Source organism: Notechis scutatus, chromosome 1 (genome assembly GCF_049901735.1).
Source record: "Notechis scutatus isolate UNSWTSFEM ecotype Mainland chromosome 1, rNotScu1.2, whole genome shotgun sequence".
Taxonomy (NCBI): domain Eukaryota; kingdom Metazoa; phylum Chordata; class Lepidosauria; order Squamata; family Elapidae; genus Notechis; species Notechis scutatus.
This window is the reverse complement of record NC_142009.1, coordinates 87,599,143-87,613,098: the sequence shown is the minus strand read 5'-3', so window position 1 is coordinate 87,613,098 and position 13,956 is coordinate 87,599,143.

The window sequence follows — 13,956 nt, the reverse complement described above, 5'->3', positions numbered from 1 at the left end:
TTTTATAATGGGCCCTTTATAATGGCCTTTTATAAAATTGGTTCGGCCCTCGAACGCAGATCTGATTTTCTATGTGGCCCCTGACAGAAATTAATTGCCCACCCCTGGGTTAATGTAACAATAAATGTCAGAAATGCAAATGTCAGAAATTGCTACAAGAGTTTCAGACCAGTGGTGGGATTCAATTTTTTTTACTATCTGTTCTGTGGGTGTGGCTTGGTGGGCACAGCTTGGCTTGGTGGGCATGTCTTGGTGGGCATGGCAGGGGAATAATACTGTAAAATCTCCATTCCCTCCCCACTCCTGGGTGTTGTGGTTAGCCGGCAGGAGGTGCAGATGGCTGAGGAGAGCAAGGACTCTGATGAAGAACCAGGACCATCAGGGAGTGGACTGCTGACTTCAGAGATTGTGGGGGCTGGCAGCAGTGATGAGGAGGTTCCCGAGGAGCCTGTGCCAAGTGCATGTGCACGAAGGATTGCTCGGAGGAAAGAACAATTACAGCAGCACAGGCGACTCGGGAGTAAGGCTGCAAGGTAATGGCCCCTCCCTCAAGAGGATAAAAGCCAGGTTTGGAAAAGTGTTCTTTGCAGAAGGCAAAGAAGCTCTGAAGCTCAGCTTGTGGACATCTTTGTTCATCTTTAGAGAATCTTGTAAATTAGTTCTTATCTCTGGGTTTTTGGAAGCATTGACAAACAACTTGGCAAGGCTCTTTCTTGTCGGAGCTAATTAGTGGAAAGCAGCCTTTTATCTGTAAAGGAACAGAATTCGTTATTAAACCTTTGTCTGTGTTTGCTCTTTGGGAAACTGGTTGGGTCAGAATACTGCAAAATCCCATTCCCTCCCCACCCCACTAACCTGCTTTCCAGCTCTGTTCTCTTGTTCAGGGCAACAAAAGGAGACCCAGCCAATCAGCTGGGACTCGGGAGGCAGAGAATAGATGGGGTGGGGCCAGTCAGAGGTGGTATTTGCCGGTTCTCTGAACTGCTCAAAATTTCTGTTACCGGTTCTCCAGAACTGGTCAGAACCTGCTGAATACCACCTCTGTTTCAGACTAATGTCTTTTAAAAGTTGTGTTTTTAATGCATTTGGTTAGCACAATAATTGGGACCAGAAATTCTGTCCCTAACCTATGTGGCCATCAAGCAGAATGTCACCTGACCTCATTGATTATTGATAGCAATCACAGCAATCTCTGTTGCTGTCATTAAACAATGACTTGCTGGTAATTTTCCAACAACCAAAGAAGTAGGGAACCCAAGAAGAAGTTCCAAGTCCCAGGCAGCTCACAAGCAGGTTGGCAGGCAGGTAAACAAACCACAGGGGGGCAGGGGGAGCCCTTGTGAAGGTGCACAAGGGTCCATCATAGTGATATATAGAAAATGTGTCAAGTTCCTTGGACTGACATATATAGCTTGTCACCTGGAAATTTGTTCTTGATTCTATGAATACAGTTCTACCTAAGACATAGCTGGCTGTAGTGCCTCCAGGCTTCTTGTACACCTGAGGTTTCAATAGAAAACAATACCTGTAACCTAGAGCTGAATTGTGGAGTTGTGGTGCATCTGAGTTTTGTGTTTGCTTGCACTGGCCTTTCATTGCCCAACTAAGTAAACATCATCATCAAGCAAACAACCAAGCTCAGAGAGCACCAAAAATTCCACAGGAATTCCTTCCAGCTACAGATGTGGAGATGGTTTGTTATAAATCATTGGTGTAAAGATTTTTTTAGCCAGCATAGTGTGAGGAGATCCCCCTATCAATCAGCCGTAGGTCACAAGATTGACAGATAGAAGCACAGTTAATAAAATAACACAGATAGTATTTGACTCAAGACCACAATTGGAGGCAGAATTTCTGTTGTTAAGCAAGGCATTTGTTAAGTGAACCACACTCGTGTTTACAATCTTTTTGCCAGAGTTGTTAAGCAAATTGCTGCAATTTAAGAAAATCAAGTTGTCATTAAGCAAATCTTGCTCCCCCGACTTTGCTTGTTCGAAGCTGGTTGGGAAGGTTACAAATAGTGATGAAATAACTGTAGGATACTAAAACCACCATAAATACATGCCAGTTGCTAAGGGCCCAAATTTCGATCACATGACTGAGGGGATGCTGTAACAGTTGTAAGTGTGAAGTCCAGTCATAAATCATTTTTTCAGTGTCATTGTAACTTCAAATGAACTCTAAACAAATGGTTGTGAGTCAAGGACTACCTCTGTTACTACTCTTGCTGTTGATTAGCCTAACTGCACTCCATTTATTTTTATTAGTTTAGATATATAATACAAAAATACAAAAGGAAAATAGGACAGGGAAAAGTGTAGAAAAGAAGGAAAAAATAAAGAAAAGACGTTGACTTCTGACTCCCTTTGGGGCAGTAGAATAGGATAATAACATCAAACCTCAACTTTTTACTTTTACATAATGTACTTTTACATAACTGTGAGTTCATAATCTTAATAAGCATTGATGTTTTCTATTTGTTTATTTTAAAATCCCAAACTCCTGTAGAGAATTAGCTCATCATTTTACAGAAAGGCATCCAACACAAGGCCTGTCTGGCCTCAGCTAGCAAATTTCTTCAAAGAGAAGAGACCCCTGTTAGGGAAGAATAAAGTTCAGGGATTTGGGGCATCTTAAGTAAAGAATGCAGGTCTACATAAAATGTAGCATAAATAAATACTTACTTTCAACCATTCCTAAAAATCTAACAATGCTTTTCAGTAAGTTATTTTTTTATTTGTTATTTTAAAATCAATATTAAAATGTATTAACAGAGGAAACGCAATTCCAGTTTTGAGGGAAATCAACACTATTTTTAGAAGTGGGCAAAAAGGATTAAGCAGAGAAAAGGCCTCCAGCAGAGAAAACTGAAGTAAGAATAAAAATGGTGAAATTATATCAGATGAAAACTGAGGATGGAACGTGAAGCTTTATTTTAGAGATGTGTGGAAGAATGATGTGATATGTGAAGGAGTGAATCAGAAATGAACGAATGTGAATGTCCAAGGGAAAAAAAATGATGAAAAGGAAATACAAATATTTTGTACAGAGAAATGTTGATGTAGATTCGTCATTGGGCATATATTCAGGTATGGATATGGTTTGCTTATGGAAAAGCTGTGTGGCTTATGAAATCTCGAGATGGACCTCTCAATTGGACGAACAATGTTATTTTTTTCCCCTTCCCTACATAAGAAAAAGTAGCAAGGATGAATGCCTTTGTCTGTTACTAAGCCTCCCTGGGAAGATATTAGAAAGCCTGAGAAATGACAATGAGCACAATTCAAGTGGCACAATGTTATATTGAGCAAAGGGCACGGAAACAAGATTTCTGCCCTTCAGGAGGTCCCTGAAGAATATTTGAATGAGAATGTTAACAGTAGGGTTGTGTGTATGTGTGTGTGTGTGTATAGACATGTTGACAGTTGTAACTATATGGCCACATGATAGCAATATTTTCTTGGCAACCATACAAGCACATTTGAATTATACGTTTGGTATCTTTATTCCAAACCTTATTTTATTTGTAATTCTAAAACTATATAAAAATAGAGAATGTTTTGCTTTGGTATCTATGTGGTCAGCATTCATCAAATCACACTGATGAAGCTGTCACTCTCGATTCATGCTGAAAGCCCAATTATGTGAACCAATTTCAACACCCCCTTTGGCTAGTTGGCTGCATTTTAGGCCACTGATTTATTGCTGTCATTGACTGGGCTTTCCAACTTGGATCCACCTTGTTACAGCTGTACCTGTTTCTCTTTGGGAAACTTTTGAGAATCTGTTCTCTCACTCACATCGGACTCTTCTTAAAAAATGGTTTGAAGGAAGGAGCTGATGCAGTCTGCTGAAGGCCATTTCAAGTCCTCTCCCCATGTGATTCACAGAAGCGTCACTTACAAAGTAGACATAGTGTGCCAGCAGGAAGCAAAGAAGTTTTTGCACTCAAGCCTTGTGGACATTTGGAATATCATTTGAAAGTACTGGGGGCCTTGATGCTTAGATCCTGTGCTTATTCCTATTTGCCTTACACCAATCAGAACAGCTGGAAGGAACCTTGGAGGTCTTCAAGTCCAACCCCCTGCTTGTTGTGATTCGCCAGCAGCAGGTGTGGACAGCTGACGTCTCGGAGAGTGAGGATTCAGATGAAGGGCCTGCGTGTGATGCAGGGATGAGGCCAGGACCATCAGAGAGTGGAATGCTGCCTTCGGAGATTGTGGAGGCTGGCAGCAGTGATGAAGAGGTCCCTGAGGAGCCTGTGCCCAGTGCGCATGCGCGCAGGGCTGCTCAAAGGAAAGAGCAGCTACAGCGGCACGGGCGACTCGGGAGTAAGGCTGCAAGGAAATGGCCCCTCCCTTAAGAGATAAAAGCCAGCTGAGAAACCGGAGTTCTTCGCAGGAAGCAAAGAAGTTTTTGCACTCAAGCCTTGTGGACATTTGGAATATCTTGGTTTGTGTTTGGAGACTCTTTGTGTTTGAAATATTTCTTAGTAACTTTATCTTGTGTTCTTGGCAGCCTTGCACAACCTTGGCAAGGCTCATTCTTATCAGAGACAATTAATTTGAAACAGTCTTTTAACCATGAAGGAATGGAATTCGTAAAGAATCATTAAAAGGTTTTGCTGTTACCTCTGTTTCATGTTTGTTTCCTTGGAACAAGGTTTGGGTCAGAACACTGCTCAAGCAGGAAACCCTATATCATTTCAGATAGGTGGCTATCCAGTCTTTTCTTTAAAACCTCCAGTGATGAACCCTACAACTTCTGAAGGCATCCTATTCCATTAGTTAATTGTCCTCACTGCTAGAAAGTTTCTCCTTAATTCCAGGTTGCTTCTCTCCTTTATTAGTTTCCATCCATTGTTTCTTGTCTTGCCTTCTGGGGCTTTGGGAAATAAGTTGTCCCCCTCTTCATTGTGGCAGCCCTTCAAATACTGGAATACTGCTATCATGTCACCCATAGCCCTTCTTTTCCCTAGACCCAATTCTTGCAACCATTCATGTGTTTTGTCTCCAGGTCCTTAATCGTCTTAGTTGCTTTTCTTTGCACTTTTTCCAAAGTCTCAACATCTAACCAACCCTTTTCCATTTATTCCCCCCACCCCTGTTTTTTCTCTAAATGCTTAAATTCAGAGTTAAAACTTCTCCCATTAAGAATTGAAGGACCCAGTGAATGCCATAAAACTTAATACCTGAAAAACAGCTTTTAAAAAGTAGTTCAGAAAGTGATTAAGAAATGAATCTTGGTCAAACTTTCATGTCTGTATAGGCTACAACTCTGAGCTTAATAGGAATCCCATGACTCTCAGCCACTCAGGTCTTCAACCAGCCACAGAAATCTCAGTTCCTGCAGTCTACTTGCAAGGAGCAGCTGTCTGGAGTACATGTGAGTGATCATACCATCTCTGCCTTCTCAGAAGAGATTTCATTGACCAAGGTCCATCCTTTGACCAACAATCATCCTTGCTTCTTCAGCAATGTCTACTTCTCTATGTCCTCACCAGACAAGTCTTATTTCCGCTGGTATGTAGATCAGTAAGAGTCCTTGTCTTTTACAGTAAATATATAATTGGGATATCCATAGCTGTTTCTTGCTTTAGGTCTTCATCAACCTTGATATTGATAAAAAGTTTTTATGCACTAAAGAAGTATTCATCAATTGATCTATCTTGGGTAATAATAGATCGAAATCAATACGCTGAAATTAGTATATGACCAATATATCTCTGGACATGCGAGACAACTGTGTGGCTTTCTAAATTACAGGAACATTTTTAATGAAAAGTTAAAGTTACATCTTAATTAACACTTCAGAGTAATCCTCATTATATTCTAAATGTAAATAATTAGTTACAATTGATTTTCTCTAAAGATATAATTAATCCTTATTATATCTAAGAAAGATATATTAACAGAAGATACCGTGCTAACTAGGCTGGTTTCTTTGAGATCTCTCTTGCATCTCTTCCAGAAGAATTGCTATCTTCTCAATGTTTTGCTGATACTGTGAGTCATCTGAAAATCAATTTTACTACAGAAAAAAAATGAATTTTCTGGCACCTCATGCCTGCTATCAGCAAAACTCTAAATAGATGGCAGCTCTTCAGCAATCTCTGAATCTCAGCATTCATATCCCCCTACAGTACTGGGATGCACATTAATATTGCCCTAACAAAGCAGAAGACTAATGTAATACCATAGTTAAAAAAGAGAAGTGGAAAATAGCTGCTTCAAATATCAGTTTGGTTATGAATTCAGTGAGTAGGATTGACTAAGCTTCTCTCCTTTAATATCCTCCACACCAGGCCACACTCACCCCATCTGTAATGAATGAAATTGTCCTATCAAACATAGACCTTGTTGCTGTTCCTTTCTAGACAAGAGACTCATTATTAAGTCCTATGCAGAAGCAATCTAAGTAGGGGAAAATCTTGTCTGAAGGAAAGTGTAATTTGCCTTGAGTAAACAACCTTCTTGAAATTCTTGAGACTTCCAATGAATTTGTCAAGCAAAGAACCGAGAGTTCATAGCAGCATACTCATCACAGGCTCTGCTATGGCTGCTGATTGCAGAATCTGACTCATCTTAGTCATTGCTGGCGAGAAAGTGTTTAGACCCTAACACTGGGCCAATTGCAGAGGTGGTATTCAGCAGGTTCTGACCAGTTCTGGAGAACCAGTAGTGGAAATTTTGAGTAGTTCGGAGAACCGGCAAATACCACCTATGACTGGCCCCGCCCCCATCTATTATCTGCCTCCCAAATCCCAGCTGATTGGCTGGGTCTTCTTTTGTCGCCCTGTATACAGGAGAACGGAGCTGGAAAGCAGGTTAGTGGGGTGGGGAGAGAATGGGATTTTGCAGTAACGTTCCCCCAGGAGTGGGGTGGGAATGGAGATTTTGCAATATTCTTACCGTGGAGTAGGGTAGGAATGGAGATGTTACAGTGTCCTTCCTCTGCCGCACCCACCAAGCCACACCCACCAAGCCACGCCCACAGAACTGGTAGTAAAAAAAAATTGAATCCCACCATTGGCCAGTTGGTTCTAATACTAGAGGAAGCCATTCATGACTGATCAACTTTCATCAGCATGGCAAAGGATCAGTCCCCTTGCTCTGGGACTGGAAAACTGAATTGATTTTTTTCCGTAAAAATAAGACTAAAAGGTTAATTGAAAATACCATCAGGCTTTCTCAACAAGCTATCCCACTAGAAGCTGACCAAACAGGGATGTAAGCACACATTGCTTTGATTCATAGTAATATTGTAGAAAAGCTAATGAAACCATTATGAAATAATCCCAGGGAGATTTCTGCCTGAAAGGCCCATTTATGGCAAAATCAAGGTTTATATTCTTGCTTATTTTCTCATGTGTTCAGAGCATAACAGGGTTGAAATTGAGTTTGAGGATCATTTCCACCTATCACTTCAGTCTGATTTCAGTCTGTTTCTTTCTGACCTTGTAAAAATTGTCTCTCATTCTCCAGTTGATTCAATTCCCATTTCATTACTTTTCTTTCTCCTTGCACATCCTCCATGTCCATTTCCTTTCTTCTACCGATCTGTTTTTGTCTTGACATATCACTGTAGTACAGGCACAATAGTATGTATATGCATACTTACATTTCAGTCTTCCCAGTGTTTCATAAATTTCATATAATACCATGTTCCTTGAAATGAGCCAGGCTAGGTCAGAAAAGCAGAGGGGATGGAGGATAGGCTTGTCTGTCTTAAATAAGACCGTAATTCATTCTCAATTCCTGAAAGTTCTTATTCTTTTTAAGTTAGAGCAATTTCTAAGTTAGCCATCTCTGCATAATTCAATTCAACTTTTCTATAGCCTTTTGCTGGAAAGTCGCCCCCCCTCCCCCCAAAATATAAGGTTGTGGTGATACTTTTGAAGTTATCTGAATGTTAACTGTTATTTACATCTTTTTATGTCAAAAATGAAGTCGCTTTGGGCGTTCTGATGCTTTCCTATTATAAATCATAGTTGAAGATTTTATCAAATAGAATCTCGAATTAGTTCAAATTGAATCTTGTTGCCTTTATAACCTGAATCATATATTTGAACTGAATCCTGCTACCGTTAAATCTGAAATTGGATCTTGGCTAAATTAACATATCTGCACCATTTTTGTAGTGAGTCACTAGAGGGAGATATTTCTATATTTGCACAGCATAGAAACAGATTTTGTTTCAAAACATTTTATTTACTGAATAAGGTTTTGCTAGTTTCCAGCTAAACAACTAACACCTTCTCTGTACGTGTTGATTTATCGCTTAAAGATAGATTTGCTTCTATTTGTCTTTGAAAATTGATTCATGCACAGAATAAGTTGCTTTTAACCTTTCCTTGTACATAGAAAAGTGAACTTTTCTCCAAGTGAAACAAAGGGACTTAGAAATAAATAATAGTGATTTTATTTCAAATGTAGTGCTATTTCCGATGCACTCAGGAGTACAGCTAACTGTAGGCAATTTCTGTACTCAGTACCAAATAGCTGATATAAATATATTAACTAATAAAAATAAATCACTAACTTTTTTTTAAGGGGGAAAACAGTGGTTGGTAAAAATGCAAAAGCTTGGTAATTTTCCAGCCACTGAAATATACAATTTATCTTGGACAATGGAAAATCTCCATATATAGACATTTAACTGTCCCAGATTCTCTATATCTTTTCATGGCAGGTTCTTTTTAATAAGAGAGTAGATGGATTCGAGAAAGGTTATTTTCTTTTCCTTTCTTTTGGTACCAAGCAATTAGTAATAGCAATGCCATTGGCAAAAAGTCCCAAAGTATTGTCTTGGGGCAAGGAATTGAATTTCGGAAAGATTTAAGGAAACTTTGAAGCTGTATCTGATATCTCAGATTCCTTTTCTTTCAGCTTCGGCTGTGAACAAATTAAAAGGCCTGGGGGAAGTTACTATTTTTGTTATACTCAGCTCCCTCCCTCTCCTTTGTAGAATTGGCATAATGATATTAAAATATTAACCTATCATACAACATTGTGGAACAGGGTCCTTAGACAAATATGTAAATTTATCCAAACATCTGAAAGAAGTATGAGAAAATGGAAAATAATGGAAACATCATGGTGCTGGTTTTTTGCCCTTTTTTCATCATTGCTTGCCTTTCCTTTAATCAGAAACACACAAAAACAGTCTCTGTTTTAGAGTGTTACTGGGGTTTGGAATAGAAGATTTCCAAGACTTCCAACTCTCTTACTCTGTTATTCTGTTAAGATGGTTAGTGACATAATATACTAAACTATGATCCATGTTTCAGTCCCCATGTGCCATGGAAGTCACTGGGTGGATGGTGCTGCAGGAATGGTTGTGTGAATAAAATATGGAAAGACTGAGCTCCCCAAAGGAAATATGGTGTGTGGTTCAGTGGGGTTTTGTTTCTTTCTTCCTATTCTAGACAGCAATTTCTACCCTCAAACCATGTTTTGAGGTCCTTGAATTCCTTTCCTTTCTCCAACCCACAGCAGCAGCAAATGCCTTCTGACTCAAGCGTGCTCTCTTTCATCATCCCCCAGGCTCAGGGGTCTGTCTTTCTTTGGGGGAGGAAGCCCCTTCTCCGTTGAGCTGCTTTCTTCTTTCTCCCCACCATCAAGGGTAAGATGAGAGACGGGGGTATTGATGGGTCCCTGACCTACAAGTGCTAACATGTACAATAGCTTTGTGCAAAGTTTTCTTTCCAGTGAAGGACCACGCCTGACTGGATAGGACCATGACAAAAGGTAAACATGGTTTAATCTAAGTTTAATGTAATAGAGTCAATGAGATTGTTCAACATCATTTCTTCCTAGATATATTAAAAAAAAACATTGAAGTGGTCTGGAAAAGCCAAAATCAACTGGGGAAGCTGCATGTTTCCCCTTTGCTTATTCTTCATTTGGACAATTTTATTTTTCTCTCCATAACTATGCTCCTGCCTGCAATATAGATCATTCAACCTGGTGACCACCAGATATAGTCTAAGATGCCACATCCACAGCTCAAAGGTAGCATGGAGAAATGACTAGACTCCCTATAAAGTAAACAGCTGAGAAATATCTATATACATCCATAGATTATGCACACAGATATTTATTTATTTATTTATTTGATTTGCCAATTGTTTACAAGATAATAAGTATAAGTGTATACATAGTTGTGAATACATGAAATGGGTACATATAAGAAAAATAAAAGAAGAATAAGAGAAACAATAGGACAGGGACGGTAGGCACGTTGGTGCGCTTATGCACGCCCCCTGTCTGTAGGTAGGTAAGTATATTTTTTGTGATGTGTTTTATGGGCCATTTTTAACACAACGTAATTCCCCTTCCTTGGTCTCCTATGCTGTGGTCATCAAATGTAATTGCTATGGACCTCTGAGATCTGAATGTAATTAGTAGCTAATATTTTTTTTTTTTTTGCTTTACCCTTAGGCAGTATGGACGCCTTTGATGACTTCCCTCCTCCTGGTACATCAGACAATAATGCATGATATTGATCTCATTGCAGTGCAGATTCATGCTGTAATATTGATAGCCAATTACCGTGTATCTGAGCGCCGAAGTTTTGGAAAGTACAACTTCTGGTTGAAAGAACTAATTAACTGCCCATCCTAGTATACATTCTTATTGGGTTTTTCTCAAGGTAGGATGCAGGAAACATGGTGTGTGGAGGCAAAAGCTGCTGTTCCAATTTTAAAAGATAAAACTGAAGGTTTGCGATTACAGATGCAAAGGGTAGTGTTTCAAAATTATTCTCGCACATTGTTTACATTTCTTCAAATGTGGGACACAGCTCAGAAGAGACATCAGGAGGTTAGTAATAAGACAGCAGAATATTCCATACCTTGGTTTCTCTTGCCATTTTGCCCCGGGTACTGAAGTTTTCTTTCACCAGCTGCAAGTTTTGGCTTCACCAACAATGTAAAACAACACGGGCATTATATCAACTGCCAGCTACCAGTCTGAAGTCAGTACTTCCCATTGAGGTGCAATAAAGTCTCCCCTTAAGTAGTAGTGAGGAACTTGGCAAAACAGTGGGTCTAGAGCAGGGGTCTCCAACCTTGGCCACTTTAAGACTTGTGGACTTCAACTCCCAGGGAGTTGAAGTCCACAAGTCTTAAAGTGGCCAAGGTTGGAGACCCCGTTCTAGAGAACCGGTGAGTTCAGTGGACTTGCAGACCCAAGCTAAAAAAAACAACAACCCAGTTTGATCACAGTACTACTTTACATTGTCCTCATCCCTGGGAATGGTCGGCTTTCAAAAGCCATGTAACATTTGGCCTAGGCATTGATTGTTCCCAGCTATGGCCCATTTCAAATTTCAAAAGTCTATTTTTGCAATGACAGATGTTGCCACAACTGCATCTCTGAACACCTGATTCCTCTGAGTACTGTTCCATGTAGGCAGCCATGAGTCAGAAGTTGGGGAGAGACAGGGGTGGAATTCTACTCGTTTGGACTGGTTCTATAGAACCAGTTGTTATGATTCTGCGCAGTTCGGAGAACCAGCAAATTGTGCCCCTGGCTGGCTGCTGCAGGCCCCACCCAGGCTCCGTTCTTTTCCTTCCTGAGCCCCAGAGAAGCCTTCTGGGAGCAAAAGCCCCCCCTTCGGAGGCTTCTCTGAGTCCCAGGAGGCACAAAATGAGCGGTTTGCTGCAAAAAAGGAAGCCACGCCCACCCAGTCACATGGCCATGCCCACCTAGCCACACAAAAATTTGAACCCCACCTCCAGGGAGAAACCATGTAACTCAACAGCACAGGGTATTCTTTGATTGTAGACAGTCCTAAATGCAACCACTGGCCGAACTAGGGAAAGCTAGTTTGCAAATGGAGAGTGCCTGAACTGGGAGAAAGTCTCTTCCACTAAAAACTCCCAACGTTTATAGTCTAGAAACATTCCATCGCATAATTAAATCCAAAGCAACGAACAATTTTTCCCCCAGTAATGTAGACAATGGTAATCATGCAAACATAGCTGGGGAATTAATTATTTCTTCTTGCCACCCTAAACTCCCTGCCACCCTAAACTCAAGCAACATTATCTTTTGAATGCAGAGAATTACAGCGCTCCTTTGTGAAATCAGTCTGAGCTTAACCTTTTCTCACAATCTCGTAACAAGTTTAAAAACTGAAAATTGTTTGAGAGATTTGACTGGTGTGGCTTTCTCAGAATGGAATCTCTGGAACAAGACCGGTTATTGAATGTCCACCTGTCATGTGGCTCCTAATGACTGCTGCCATGTGATAAGCAGTGAGGTGCAGAAATGTATGGCTAAAGGCCATGATGGCAGGTTTCCTGCTTGTATAACTAGTTGATGTCAGAGTTAAACCTGGATTTATCACTATCCACCATTATGGACATAAGCTCAGAGTTTCCAGTCCAAGTGGATTATTCCACAGTAATGAAGGATGATTGCCTCCCTTAAAAATAGATTAAGATACTTAGGATTTGCTATATCCAGGATCTGCTGAACCTGACCAGCTTCATTACTGTGTTAAGAAGGTCAAAACATAAAGCATAGAGTACAACAAAGGGGAAGTTAGAAACATAATATCTACTCAATAATGTTCTTAACAGAACTTCCTTCCTTCTTTCCTTCCTTCCTTCCTCCTCCTCCTCCTCCTCCTCCTCCTCCTCCTCCTCCTCCTCCTCCTCCTCCTCCTCCTCTTCTTTTCTTTCTTTCTTGATTTATCTTTAAATAAGAAAGCAGTGGCAATGCTAGCATCAAGCTCAGAGATTTGAAAAGACCTTTAAAATGCTTTTTGTTAAAAATAGCTCAGTGCATTCTGCTTTTTATTGGTAATTCTTTATCACCGATGTATTGAGCACTAACTGTACAACTACAAATTACTATTGCAATGTCTCTGTCCATATACTAATACCATATGTGTTTTCTTTTTTACCTGCCTGTTTATTTTTTTAATGATTAATTTAAAAAGAATGCCACCATTTTCTTTACTGTTTGGTTTCAATCCTTTATTTATTTATTTATTTATTTGCAATTTTGGTGCACTGCAGCAGCATTTCTCTGACATTTTAAAGGAACACATGTTTCACAAATGTCAAGAGTTGAGTCTTTAAATTGCCTTTTTCTGCTGGTTGATTGCCTTTTCAACCATTGTTGCTTGTTATTTGAGTATACCTGAATTATAGCTTTCGCCCATAGAGATCCACAGACGGGAATAGAGGAATACTGTACCGGTCTACAACCATAGTAAACTGAAATTTAAACTGAATGGAGGGAATGTGCGTCATTGTGTCAGAACGCAAACTCCACCCCTGATTGATTTGCATGCAGCACTGGGGAAAGCTTATTGTATGTATTCTCACATCACCATGAACATTGTGTCCTTTGAGTGTCATTGTGGTTAGCGGTGGACACCTCTTATCTCATCATTTATATGCTAGGGTGGTTTTGGCAATAGTTTTGTGAAGGAAAGGCACTTTTTAAAAGTATATACAGTTTTGTATACAATGTTTTGTTCTTACTTTCTTTTTCCCCAGTATAAGCTCAAAGGGTTTTAAAACAAGGCATAGTGCACCTTTCATTAAAGACAACAATGTAGGTTGGAATTTTCAGAAATATTTCATGGTCTTCCTAGATCGCGTGGTATATTTATAACAAGCTGCTTACTGAACAGACAGTGCATAAAGAGATTTGCCATACAGGCTGCAAAACAGATACTGTTTTCAGTTGCTGCAATTCATTGAAAAAAATAACCACACTGGTTAGATGATTCCAAGTGGACAAAAATGAAAAATAGATGCAGCAGTACTAATGCCTGTGGATTATGAATTCTTCAAGGACTCCATTTAGCATTATTATTGCAAGCCAGAAAGCAAACCCTAACTTTGAACTTCAATCTAGAAATGTAGGTTGGTAGCACTCATACAGTTAATGCCCTTAGCAACCATTTCATTCCCACTTGGCACAGGAGTGTTGA